General features: G+C 44.8%; 1 long non-coding RNA gene across 6 annotated transcripts in view; it reads left to right on the top strand.

The window, feature by feature from the left end:
• The window catches only part of LOC139178224 (uncharacterized), a 353,724-nt gene that overhangs the window by 266,173 nt on the left and 73,147 nt on the right, over window positions 1-14,404 (top strand). For 5 of the 6 annotated variants that reach the window (XR_011562652.1, XR_011562655.1, XR_011562654.1 and 2 more), the window contains one exon: window positions 11,488-11,586. This is a non-coding gene — a long non-coding RNA (uncharacterized lncRNA). Of the gene's footprint in view, window positions 1-4,407; window positions 4,512-11,487; window positions 11,587-14,404 lie in introns of all 6 variants that reach the window. The other variant, XR_011562656.1, reaches the window with a different exon arrangement.

The raw sequence follows: 14,404 nt of genomic DNA, 5'->3' as shown, positions 1-14,404 counted from the left end.
ACCTATCTCTGACCTGACTGATTATCAATATCTCCCTTCTCTACACCGTCATATTACAAGGAAACTGGTATTGCAATGTGTTATCTTAGATTTATTTGTGGAATTCTTTGAGTCATGTGTCTTCTCGTCCATCTGTTTTTGTTCATCATTCTTCCCAGTACTGCCACATATAGCAAGTGTTCAAAAAATATTTCGTCAATGAATTAAATATTGAAAAGACATTCTAGAAGTAATAGAAGATGAGAAAGTGCTTTAGAAATAGTTTAGTGCTGCTTTTCTCGGCTCTGCTGATTAAGTACATGGCAGATACCGTAACTATCAGAGTTCCAGATAAGAATCCAGAAAATGCTATCTTTTACAGTGTCATAGAAATAGAACCTTTGTTCCTTCTCAATTGCTAGAACTATACTTGTCTTTGAATGAAACGAGGCATTGGAGCAATAAATATGCCCTTTTGCCCTGGCTCTGAATTTATCAGTTATAGTTCCCACATTAAAAGCATGAGAGTCCTCATGAAAAAGTCAAAGAAAGGAAAATAGATCTTCAAGCTCTGCATGGAGACCCTAGGTCAAGGTAAACATCTAGGGGAGGCTGAAAGCAGGAAGGTTTGGAGGTTGCCAGTGTGGTCTGAGGGGATCTGAAAGCCTAGCTTGACCAGGAGGAGTCCTTTATTGGCTTAACTGGAGGGTCACAAATATCTGTCTTTAGTGATTTCTCTTTGGGTTTAGATTTGACTATAGAGTTCTATAAAAGTGCTAACATTTTTCTGGGTGAGGTGGATAGGAAGCCAGGAGCACCCTGGAAGCAGGAAGGCAGTAATTATTTTGATACGTCTGTGCAGTTAATGACTGAGCAGAGTTCTCCCAGGGCCAGAAGGAAAGCACTGGGTAAAGCAGGAAGCAGACGGAGTGTGGGAAGTTTGGGGGCTAGTGGGAGTTTGCAGGAAAGGTCTTAAGGAGGTGGTTTCAGGGGATATACCTGTGGGGGGCAAGTGGGAACTTTGCAGAGGAATGTTGCCAGGATCCCACCAGATACCTGGGAACACAGCAACTGGATGTTTTGAGGAGGAGTTTAATAAAGAGACTGTTAGAAATGTGTGATCAGAGTTTAGGGAAATCAAACCAGGGAAACTGTAGAACCCTGGGATGAACACTAATGGGGAGCTAGCTGCTCCACACCCTCATGGAGAAAGGGAGGGACTGGCTGTGGATCTTGGAGTGGGTAGCCATAGGAGGGGCACTTACAAAATGTGGTGGGTTAAAGACGGATAAAATTCTCTGATACTCCTTTCATCAAGAGTGGGGGTCTGTGGTCTTTCACCTTGAATCAAAGGGACCTCTGCAACTGCTTTGACCAACAGAACCTGGCAGAAGTTTGTATAGCTGTTTCCAGGCCCAGGTCTTAAAGACTAGAAGCTTCCATTTCCTTTCCCTTGGACACTTGCTGGGAGCAAGTTTAACAACCCCAAGTGGAGGCCCACCTGGGAAACTGCTACCTCCGCTGACAGCCCTGACTAAGCTCGCCCAGACCATAACCAGCACTGACTTGTTAGCCATCTTGGAAGTGGATTCTCCAACCCTAGGCATGCTGCTCTGGCTTACGCCATGTGGGACAGAGATGAGTTGCCCACAGAGCTAAGCTATTAAGTGTCGGGGGGTAGTTTATAACTATCAGTGGTTACTGGGCTATATGAGTTGTGGCCTCAGTAGAGGGACACAGATAATCCACGGTAGCCTGGCAGGAGGGGAGCCAGGGAGACAACCCCACTGACTTATCTCATCTCCTGCCTACTTATTTACTGCCAGTGACCACTGGGTGGACTCAACAAAAGCCGGAAGAACAGGAACCCGTTGATGGCCCCCTGTAGGTCAGTTCCCTGGGTCACACAGAGCAGTTGGAGAAGTGTGAAGTGAGATCTGGAGGGACAGATGGGAAACAGCCAGCACAGGCACCAGGCAATTTAACGTTGGTGTCATGGTGTTGATCCCATTCGATAAAACTCAACCTGCCAGAATACAAATCTTAAAAGACAAAGACCAGATCTCTTTTGGAAGGTGGCCAGGTATGTGATCAGTAAGTGAGGAAGGAGGAAAATCTGTCTGAGACATTTCTTAATCAAATAGCTAAGTGTTTGATTTAATCAGTGTTAATGCAAATGGAAAGTAGAGTAACACCCTATGGATGTTGCCTCCTCAGAGCAGCTCTGGGATTGAGCCCCCCTCCCCAATTTCCTGAGTGGCTGTCTAAGCAGAGCCCTGGGGAGCCTGATGCTCAGTGAAGGAACTGGCTCTGTCTTTATGTCCCATAAACTAAACATCTGTGCTTCCAGGGTAATCGGAATAATCCGGCCAAGGGAGAGAGGGACACCAGCCCAGGTCTGAAGCCCTAGATAGACAGACCCAGGCTACCTGGGCAGAGTCAAGACTCATGTTACTCTGCTAGTCAGAAGTGGCAGTGAACCCCAAGCTCCTGGAAGAGATCCCTGGAGCAGTGCCCAGAGCCAGGGCCCTCTCCACATCAGCTCTAGGGGGCAGGAGGGCCACTCCCTGGGCTCTGCGGCGGGCCACAAAGCCAGAGGGTTGCTCACCAACGTCTAGCAGAAATTTTGCAACACCTAACAAGTGGGAGCTTTGCAACACTGCCCTGGGAGACAGGTGGTAGAGTGTGACAATTAGAGCTGGGATTCGGGAGTCTAGTTGCCTGGATTTGAATTCAGGTTCTGCCTCTTGCTAGCTGTGTAACCTTGTTTAACTCCTCTATGACTCTACAAGGGCTTCCCTGGAGATCAGTTGGTAAAAGAATCTGCATGCAGTGCAGGACACCCGGGTTCGATCCTTGGGTTGGAAAGATCCTCTGGAGAAGGAAATGGCAACCCACTCCAGTATCCTTGCCTGGAAAATCTCATGGACAGAAGAGCCTGGTGGGCTGCAGTCCATGGGGTCGCAAAGAGTCGGGCACGACTGAGCGACTAACACTTTACTTACTTATGACTCTGTTTCCTCAACAGTAAAATGGTACTGCTATCATATACTATGGAGAAGGCAATGGCACCCCACTCCAGTACTCTTGCCTGGAAAATCCCATGGATGGAGGAGCCTGGTAGGCTACAGTCCATGGTGTCGCTAAGAGTTGGACACGACTGAACAACTTCACTTTCACTTTTCACTTTCATGCATTGGGGAAGGAAATGGCAGCCCACTCCAGTGTTCTTGCCTGGAGAATCCCAGGGACGGGGGAGCCTGGTGGGCTGCCGTCTATGGGGTCGCACAGAGTCGGACACGACTGAAGCGACTTAGCCGCAGCAGCAGCACCTCCTTCATTTGATTGTCACCAGGGCTGATGAGTTCATCTGCATGAAGGGTTTAGGGTAGGTGGTGGCTGCACTGCATCTTGAGCTGCAGTGAGCACGCTGTCCACTCCATTCCGCGGGCTTGACACATAGTAACCTTGCCATAGTATTTGCATTCTGCTGGAAGCACAGGCTAAAGGGAGAAACCCATGAGCTCAGCTCACATTCAACAGGAGCTCCCAGACTGCCCTGCCTCCAGGCTAATGGCTCTGAACCTAGTTGATCTGTCTATTCCCAGGGTGTGGTCACACTGGTTTTTAAAGTTTTTTTTCTCGCTGTGCTCCAGTCACATCTTAGCTTCTGGGCTGCCCACCAAAGATACTGTCTGCTCCAGTGGTGCTCTCAGACCCAGCGGGGCAGAATGGGGCTGCCCCCGTCAGTGTGGGCTGACTGATGGCTCACCAGCCTTCTCTTCTGCCCTGGGGCCTGGTTGTGAAAGAAAGCAAATGAAAAATGGTAGCAATAAAGAAGGCTGCTCCCAGTAGACAGCGCCTCTTTGATTCCAGGTAAACGGTAGAGTTTGGGCCAAATGAAGCCTATGGAGGGAACCTGGAATCTGAGTACTGGGTTCTCTTGCCAGCTTCTGGAACCCACTTGTGACATGGCTACTCTCCTGACCCTCAAGTGTACCCTTCCCTAAGACCTTGCCCTTTAGAGGTCTCATCATGATTTGCTGGTCAAGAGTAGTTTGCTCTGATAGAGTGCAGGGTAGGGGTGACTGAGACCACTGCAGGTAAATATTCCCCAGCATCAATGGGCAGGTGAGAAAACTCCAGTCTTGAATCTCCCCCGTCCCCAGCAGGTTGGGTGACATCACATTAGTTCTTCACTCTTTGCAAAATAAAGGCCACCTGAGCTGACTTTGAGGGGGTATCCCGAGACTAATAAAATCCCTGGAGAAAGAGCCAAGGAAAATCAGGTGTGGGTATTTACTGTGTTGACAGAGCAGCTGTGCGCTTCAGATTCTCTGATTGTAGGGCTTGGGGCGGCATCCTCAGGTGGAGAGAGTTTTTCTTCCTGCCTCTCCTCCACTTTTCCATCGGTGCTCTTTCCTGCAGATCAGGATGATTCTTAGGAATGGCTGCTCCTAGGAGCAGCAGAGAAACAGGAAGTCTGGGAAGAAAGCCCTTCAAGCCTGGCCTGCAGCGGCTTCTCCTCCTGGGTGAGTCCTCTGAGAGCCCAAGGAAGGGCTATCCTCACCCTCCTCACTCTGGCTGTCTTGAAAAAACTGCCCCACAGGTAGGCCTCATGCCTTAGCTCTGCCCTTTCTATAAGGTGCCAATCCTTTTGACAGGCCACAGAGCCATGGTTCCAGCCATGCATCGTGTGACGAAAGAGGTGGTACAAAGTACAGCAAATAAACTTACAATGTTTACCGTCCAACTGCAAAGCCCGACTGCCAAATAAAGCCATCTCAGTTCCACTGCAATTTTTGCAGGTAAAATTTTCAGTCAGCCACCAGAGGGTGCCCGCAGAGCTCTCTGAAAATGACCCAAACCTGCAGAATTAGAAAATTTTCAGTGTATCTAAGAGTAACACCAAATATAGCTCCCTCATATATGACTGGGAGTGATGCACAGGCCAGCTAAGGAGCTGCAAGTTTGCAGGGGATGAAGAGTCAGGGTGGGAGTGATGGAAATAATCTGAATTTTAGCTAAACAAGTTGCATCTTGATTTTAAATTGGCAATTGCAATAACACTTTGAGGATTGGCTCAGGGCTAATTTTCATTCCCAGCCAAATTCCCTTCCCCACCCTTTCTTTCCCCATCCATGTGTACAAAGGAAATGCAAATACATATAAATATTAGGCTAAGCCACAGGCTTCTTGGAAGGTAAGGCTGCTGCTGCTTTAAAAAAAATCCTATAATGCGAGTGAAAAGAAAGATTTTCTGAGCCACTGCTCCTGCACGAGGTGAGTGTCAGGAAGAAGAAATGGAGAAGCCGTAGTTCTCTGAAGAGCTGGCCTGGCGTGGTGCGTGCCTGGGATGAGAGGAGCAGAGGAATGGCTGCCTCCCTGTCCCCAGCAGGGCTGGCAAGCAGGCTGGGTCTGGCCTCCCTGTCTTTCCAGGGCCTGGCACACTGGCTGACACACAGTAGGTGCCTGTTAATGTTTGTTGAATGAGTGAATGAATGAATAGGAAGTGAGCTGGGTGGGTAGGACACCTCCTGGGAGCTCTCAGCAGGGTGAGGAGAGAATTGGGAAACGGATGGCTGGGGTGGAAGGGTAGTTTTCCAGGGAGGAGAGGTCCCATGTTCTATGTTAGCTTCCTCTGGTTCAGGCCCTTTCTGTGGATGTTCAAGACTCCAGATCCTATGCTTTGTTTTAATGTTGGTCAAACTGCCCAGTGGTCCCATTCATTCATAAGAAACACTCATTCACAGTTACTGGTTACCTGATGGGGGACCCTGGCAGTTACCCCATGCCGGGGACACCAGCCTCCCTCGCTTTAGCTCTCTGGAAATCTGGCCAGCTGGGAACTGGGTTTTGGTTGCAGGACAATTGGGCCGTTTATCTCTCTGGACAAGGTGTGTGTGTGTGTTGTCATAATATGCCTTGTGTGTGGGATGTGTGTGTGTGTTGCCATAATGCCTTGTGTGTGGTGTGTGTGTGTTGCCATAATGCCTTGTGTGTGGGATGTGTGTGTGTGTTGCCATAATGCCTTGTGTGTGGTGTGTGTGTGTTGCCATAATGCCTTGTGTGTGGGGTCTGCCATCTACACAGCTTTTTGACACCACCTATGGCTACCTCTTGCTGGTACATAGAAGAGATGATATGTATTGATGAGATGTATTGATATTTAAAGTTAGAAATTTAGGGACAAGTTATTTTACTTAGGTTTCGGTACTTGTAATTCATCACAGAAGGAATCATGGTGTGAAGGTCTTGCAGGGTTTTAAAAGATTCCTACATATATTCCCTTTCCAATATTTCTCCTTTGGGGCAGCTTTAATGACAATTTGTGGGGCTTTCAGATGAGCCAGGAGGGATGCTGGCTGCTGGGCTTGGAGAAAGGGAATGGTTTTGGGAATTAACCTTTCTCCCTCCTCCCCTGCCTAGGCTGAGTCAGTCCACCTGATTAGCACAACAATGATCAGATTTTCCCCACCAGCCTGAGAAGAATGGGTTCCTGACCAGGATCCTTTTAATTTGCAAATCTCATGCAAATGAGGCCCTGAAGATTCCTGAGCCCTCCCAGTGTTGGCCTAGCTGGGTGCTCCACACTGCATGAACTCTGCAGTAACTGAGTTTATGTCTTCTGGATCTTTTGTTATTTCTTATCTTCACCAGGCCCTGACACAGCACTATATACTTAGAGAAGTTTAGACCCAAGGGAGAGGCTATTAGGAAAGGGTCTCAACAAACTATGCTATGCTATGCTATGCTATGCTAAATCACTTCAGTCGTGTCCAACTCTGTGTGACCCCATAGACGGCAACCCACCAGGCTTCGCCGTCCTGGGGATTCTCCAGGCAAGAACACTGGAGTGGGTTGTCATTTCCTTCTCCAATGCATGAAAGTGAGAAGTGAAAGTGAAGTCGCTCAGTCGTGTCCGACCCTCAGCAACCCCATGGACTACAGCCTACCAGGCTCCTCCATCCATGGGATTTTCCAGGCAAGAGTACTGGAGTGGGGTGCCATTGCCTTCTCCACTCAACAAACTAGTGGTAGCCAAAGCAAAGGAAAAATTTCTAGAAAGCTAAACAGGCTTCTGAAAGAATGTTCCATCAGATTGTTTTGTTAAAATAAAATCTCTCTCTCTGTGTCTCTATACATATATATATATATATACACACGTAGAACTGAATTACTTTGCTGTATGCAAAAGAATTCAACATTGTAAATCAACTATACTCAAAAAAAAGGTTGGAAAGAGATCTTCTCTGGAGGGGAAAATCCATTTTTTGAAAGGGAAGACAAGAAAAGGAAAGAGAGGCAAAGAATAACTCAAACAACCTCTTTGCCTGAGCTCTCTGTTAAGAAGGATCATAGCACGGGCCAAAAGACTAGGGTGTTTGGACACCAATAGAGAAAGAGGTCAGACAACTGTTTACCTTATATCCACTCATCAGGGACCTGATGAGGTTGTGTGGCTTTGTGAGTGTCATTTTATGAAATAAACAGAGATAATCTCTCTACTATTTCCAAGAATGACCTAAGGGAAGGAAGTTAGCTTTAAAATGACCACTCTGTCAGGAAAGTGACATAAACAGTGAACAGAGAAAGTGGCGTAAACATTTACCTTTTTTGGTCTACTGAATAGATATAATTCTACAAAGCTCAACTAATTCCTTTGTATTTAATAAACTCATCTTGAACATCTACCACGTCTCAGGCACTGAGACCTACATTCTTGTCCTCGAGGGGTTTTCAGTCTAGTGAAGTAGGCAGAAAAACGACCAGATTGTACCAGAGAGGCCAAGCTTCACCTGCACTCCTGTGAACTCTACAGGGGGAGTTCTTGCCCAGAGCCTGGGAGGCACAGCCCTCATGCCACAGGGCTCCACCCCTCATGTGCTGTATATAGGCCAGAGATGGGCACCTGATGGTTTGTCAGGGTCAACTAACAACTAAGCCAAGCCAACCCAGTTTCTTACTTGACAATTTGTAATTAGGATGCTGGAGAGACAAAGTCAGATGTGGGGAACAAAGCTGAAATTTACAGAGACTTGGGGCTGAAGACACCTTAATGAACCACACATATCCAGAGAGTGATGAAGCAAAGGAAGCCAGCCAGGGGACAGCATGGGATGACTCACAAAGGGAGCAATATGAGAGAGCTTATTAGATGTCTCTGGGAGATGGAGAGTCACTTTTCGTTCCAGCCCTGGTTTCCAGATCCAAAAGCAGGAGGCTTGATTTCTCATATTTGTGTCCTGTGAGATTGCAGTTCTTAAAAATAAATTCCCCTCTTCCTGAGCTAACTGGAGTGAGTTTCGTCTTCTTATAATAAAAAATTCCCTGATTTTAATTCAAAACGTTACACAGTAATGTATTGGTTGCCTAGGACTGCCATAGCAAATTATTGTAACTGCATGACTTAAAGCAACAGAAATGTGTTCACTCACAGTTCTGGAGGCCAGAAGTCCCCATCAGGCAGGGTTGGTTCCTTCTGGAGGCTCTGAGGAAGAATCTGTTTCCATGTTCTCCCCTAGCTTTGGGGGTTTCAATAATTCTTGGTATTCTTCGACTTGTAGAAGCATTGCTCCAATCTCTGTCTTCATCTTCATGTGGTGTTCTCCCCACGTGTCTCTGTGATTCTCTGTTTTTATCTCTTACAAGGAAGCTCATCAATTTGATTTAGGGCCTACCCTAATCAAAAATCATCTCTTCTAGAGATCTTTACCTTCATTACATCTTGTTGTTGTTCAGTAGCTGAGTCATGTCTGACTCTTTGAGACCCCATGAACTGCATCACACCAGGTTTCCCTGTCCTTCACTATCTCCCAGAGTTTGCTCAAACTCATGTCCACTGAGTCGGTGATGCCATCCAACCATCTTATCCTCTGTCACCCCTTCTCCTCCTGTCCTCAATTTTTCCCAGCATCAGGGTCTTTTCCAAATGAGTTGGCTCTTCACATCATGTGGCCAAAATATTGGAGCTTCAGCATCAGTCCTTCCAATGAATATTCAGGGTTGATTTCCTTTAGGATTGACGGGCTTGATCTCCTTGCTGTCCAAGGGACTCTCGAGAGTCTTCTCCAGCACCATAGTTCAAAGGATCAGTTCTTCAGTGCTCAGCCTTTGATGGTCCAACTCTCACATCTATACATGACTACTGGAAAATCCATAGTTTTAACTATATGGACCTTTGTTGGAAAAGTGATGTCTCTGCTTTTTAATATGCTGTCTAGGTTTGTCATAACTTTTCTTCCAAGGAGCAAGTGTCTTTTTTTAATTTTGTGGCTGCTGTTACCGGCCACAGTGAATTTAGAGCCCAAGAAAAGAAAATCTGTCACTGTTTCCACTTTTGCCCCTTCTATTGTATTCTATTCTGAAGTGATGGGACTGGTTGCTATGATCTTAGTTTTTTCAATGTTGAGTGTTAAGCCAGGTTTTTCCACTCTCCTCTTTCACCTTCATCAAGAGGCTCTTTAGTTCCTCTTTGCTTTCTGCTACTAGGATGGTATCATTTATGTATCTGAGGTTATTGATATTTCTCCAGGCAATCTTGATTGCCTAGTGCTTCATCCAGCCCAGGATTTTGCATGATGTATTCTGCAAATAAGTTAAATAAGTAGGGTGACAATATACAGCCTTGATGTACTCTTTTCCCAATTTGGAACCAGTCCATTGTTCCATGTCCTGTTCTAACTGTTGCTTCTTGTCCTGAGTACAGGTTTCTCAGGATACAGGTAAGGTGATCTGGTATTTCCATCTCTAAGAATCATTACATCTACAAAGGCTCTTCTTCCAAATAAGATTGTATTCTGAGGTTCTGGATGAATATATCTTTTGGGGGGGACACAATTTACCTACTACAAACGAGGTATGAGTATGTTTATTGCTGGATTACTCAATTGGTGGGCATGTGTTTAAATAAGCAATAAAGCAGAGGTACAGAGAAAGGGAATTTTTTTGGACAGAATATGATAAATGAAGTCCCTATGGAAAAGATTATGATTTAGGAATGCTTTTAATTTTAATTTTATATTGAAGGGAGAAAGAATTCATACTTTCAGTACCTATGGTCTCTAAATGTATTAATCGATGTAATCTGTGAATTATAAATAGTTCATGTGATTGGAAGGTGGGATGTAAGAAGAGTTATTTTGTTGTTGGTTTTATTATGTTTTTATAGTTATCGAGGCCACTGGTGACCTTTGCAGGAATAACTACCATATCGCTAACCTCAGAGGGTTGGGATTAAGGATTGAATGGAAGTAAGAAGATTGTTAGTGTGGATATCACTTGCAAGAAGTGTGATTGTGAAGTGAGAGGAAGATTTGGGGGTCTCTGAGAGGTGTGTTGTCTCTAATGTGCTGTGTGCTAAGTCGCCTCAGTTGTGTGAGACTCTTTGCGACCCCATGGACTGTAGCCCACCAGGCTCCTCTGTCCATGGGGATTCTCCAAGCAAGAATACTGGAGTGGGTAGCCACGCCCTCCTCCAGGGGATCTTCCCCACCCAGGGATCGAACCTGCATCTCTTATGTCTCCTGCATTGGCAGATGGGTTCTTTACCACTAGCGCCACTCTATAGTTGATTCATAATATGCTGTTTGTGTTTGAATGCTATGATTAGCTTTAACCTCTCTCAGAGCTTCTTAGGGATGATATCCACTGATGATGTCTCTTAAACAGCATAAAACAAGTTGCTAATCAGGACCCAAAACTTCCCCCAGATGCCTTGATTCTTTGTTTAAAGCAGCACCTCACTGCCATCTTACACTTGTAGTGACCTGACCATGCCAGCCCAATGTCCTCTTGGTCCTTGGTACTAGCTAATTTCCCTGCCTAAATATCCTTCTTCCTTGATTACCTACTTATCTTTCAAAGCTCAGCTGGAATATTCCGTTTGTTTTACTGTGAAGTTCCTTATGAAGTTATTCATTCTTTTGAACTCCCATAGCACCCTTAGATTATGTACATAGAGCACTTATCACCGTACTATGAAATTCATTAATTTTCTGCCTCTCCCGTTAAATCATGGAGATTGGGATCCCTGTCTTTCCTTCTTCTAGTCCTCAGCTCCTCACATAGTATTGGGCATGTAGTATGAGTTCCATGAGTGTTGACTGAATTTGTAGTTTGCAGTTAATACGTGACTAAACACTAAGTATACGTGAAGGGGGACGTTGTTGGATGTCTTGCAAAGGGAAACAGCAGGAGAGAGAAAAAGAGAGGGGCATGGGGCAGACTCATTATCAGCTTCCATTGCCCACTCCTGTCACTACCAGAATCCAGGTTTTGTGCAGATGTTCACTTTCTTGCAAGCAGCCGTGTACCTTGGTGGGAATTCACCTTCACCCACCCTAGGGATGGGTCTGATTCACCTTAAGGTGATTACATTCCTATTGTCAGTAATTGATTTGGAAATGGGAAAGTCACCAAATTCTGACCAGTCATACATGGGAGACTTCTGGGAAATGTTTCCTTGCCTAAAAGAACAAAAATAGATGCTATCTCTTCTTTCTCAAGGTGTTGTCATGTCTGGAGAGGATACTTGGAATCGCTGAAGACATTTTTCCATCAGCCTGAGAATGGAGCCAACGACTGAGGATGGAGGAACATAAAATGGTAAGAGCCTGGATTTATAATGACATGGCCAGGGTACTGACACTGCCTATCCATCTCCCTGCTCTTTGAGAACTAGTTATCACAGTTCATGCATTTCCTTATTCTGGAAGGCGGTTTGAATCTGTTGCTATGACTTGAAACCAAAGGCATCCCAACTGAAACAACTTGCTATGTAGTAAATATTCATTTATTATACAACTTTTATTTTAAAGTGGCTACAATGGCACCCCACTCCAGTACTCTTGCCTGGAAAATCCCATGGATGGAGGAGCCTGGTAGGCTGCAGTCCATGGGGTCGCTAAGAGTCAGACACGACTGAGCGACTTCACTTTCACTTTTCACTTTCATGCATTGGAGAAGGAAATGGCAACCCACTCCAGTGTTCTTGCCTGGAGAATCCCAGGGAAGGCAGAGCCTGGTGGGCTGCCGTCTATGGGGTCGCACAGAGTTGGACATGACTGAAGTGACTTAGAATTAGCATAGAAATCAAAGAGCCTGTTCCTTGTGACTGTGTTGTGCACCAGGATTTGGAAAAGTAAAATATGATATTCCTATGGTCATCTCATAAGCCCAAGGTTATGCCATTCATTTGACTATGGCACTTAGGTTGTAGAGGCTAAATTTCTTTTCCTGAAAGACTAAGAAAAATCTAGTCCTGAGCTATCTGAGGGAAAGTAAACAAAGTTGTAAGACACAGACAGGAAACCTTGTTTTCATGGATCACTGACCCAAGGAAAGAGTTACTTAAGGAGATACATAAATAAATTTTTAAAAATTGAAGGTACAACTACTTTTAGTTACATTAAAAAAAATCAAACGAGGGTGCTACTGGTACATAAATGAAGAGATAGAATAGAAAATTAAGACGTAGATCCAAATATATATAGGGATTTAGCACATGCTAAAGGTCCCATTTTGCTCCTTTGGTGGCTCAGTGGTAAAAAAATCCGTCTGCCAATGCAGGAGATGAGGGTTTGATCCCCGTTGGGAAAAACCCTGGGAGAAGGAAATGCCAATCTACTCTAATATTCTTGCCTGGGAAATTCCATGGATAGAGGAGCCTGGCAGGCTACAGTCCATGGGGTAACAGAGAATTGGGTGTGACTTAGCGCCTAGACAACACACAAAACAAAAGGTCCCATTTCAAATCACTGGAACCACTGGGTTTTTATCAATGATATTTGGACAACAGGGTAGTTAGCTATAATAGTAAGTACATAATTGGAGCCATACCTCAAATGTTACCAAATAAATTACATATGGGTTACAGATTTTTAAATAGAAAAATATGAAACCACAAAATAGGAAAAAAAAATAAACAATTTTCTTATAATTTATGACTGAAGAGAACCTTTAAATATATGACAAGTTATAGCAGTCATAAAATAAAAGATTGAAAATGTTAACCAGGTTTTAAAAAATATATCCATGCAAAAACAATCATAGCTGGGTCAAAAGTCAATGGACAAATCAGGGAATATTTTTATGTCATCACTACACAATAGGTAAGAAAAAAATAAACGCGATAGAAAGGTGGCAAAGGATGCTGTGTCAGGTGACATGAATTTGCAATTTGGCAGTATCAGAATGACAAATACTAAATATTTGATTCAGGAATTCTAATTACAGGAATTATTTATAATAATTCTATCAGTGAAAGTTGCTTAGTCTTGTCTGACTCTTTGTGACCCCATGGACTATACAGTCCATGGAATTCTCCAGGCCAGAATACTGGAGTGGGTAGCCTGTCCCTTCTCTAGGAGATCTTCCCAACCCTGGGATTGAACCCAGGTCTCCTGCATTGTAGGTGAATTATTTAACAGATGAGCCACAAGGGAAGCCCTAATTCTATTAAATTACAGACATACTCCTATATGTAGAGATCACTTCAGTTGTTCAGTTCAGTCTCTCAGTCGTGTCCAACTCTTTGCGACCCCATTGACCACAGCACGCCAGGCCTCCCTGTCCATCACCAACTCCCGGAGTCTACCCAAACTCATCTCCATTGAATCGTTGATGCCATCCAACCATCTCATCCTCTGTTGTCCCCTTCTCCTCCAGCATCAATCTTTCCCAGCATCAGGGTCTTTTCAAATGAGTCAGTTCTTCACATCAGGTAGCCAAAGTATTGAAGTTTCAGCTTCAACATCAGTCCTTCCAATGAACACTCAGGACTGATTTCCTTTGGGATGGACTGGTTGGATCTCCTTGCAGTCCAAGGGACTCTCACAGTTCAAAAACATCAATTCTTTGGCACTCAGCTTTCTTTATAGTCCAACTCTCACATCCATACATGACTACTGGAAAAACCATAGCTTTGACTAGATGGACCTTTGTTGGCAAAGTAATGTCTCCGCTTTTTAATATGCTGTCTAGGTTGGTCATAACTTTCCTTCCAAGAGGCAAGCGTCTTTTAATTTCATGGCTGCAGTCACCATATGCAGTGATTTTGGAGCCCCAAAAAATAGTCTGCCAGTGTTTCCACTGTTTCCCTATCTATTTGCCATGAAGTGATGGGATGGATACCATGATCTTCGCTTTCTGAATGTTGAGCTTTAAGCCAACTTTTTCACTCTTCTCTTTCACTTTCATCAAGAGGCTCTTTAGTTCTCCTCATTTTCTGCCATAAGGGTGGTGTCATCTGCATACCCGAGCTTATTGATATTTCTCCCAGCAATCTTGATTCCAGCCTGTGCTTCCTCCAGCCCAGCATTTCTCATGATGTACTCTGCATATAAGTTAAATAAGCAGGGTAACAATATACAGCCTTGACGTACTCCTTTTCCTATTTGGAACCAGTCTGTTGTTCCATGTCCAG

This window comes from Bos indicus, chromosome 21, assembly GCF_029378745.1.
Source record: "Bos indicus isolate NIAB-ARS_2022 breed Sahiwal x Tharparkar chromosome 21, NIAB-ARS_B.indTharparkar_mat_pri_1.0, whole genome shotgun sequence".
Lineage (NCBI taxonomy): Eukaryota > Metazoa > Chordata > Mammalia > Artiodactyla > Bovidae > Bos > Bos indicus.
Note: the sequence above shows the minus strand (reverse complement) of the source record. Positions and strands in the feature narration are given on the sequence as shown.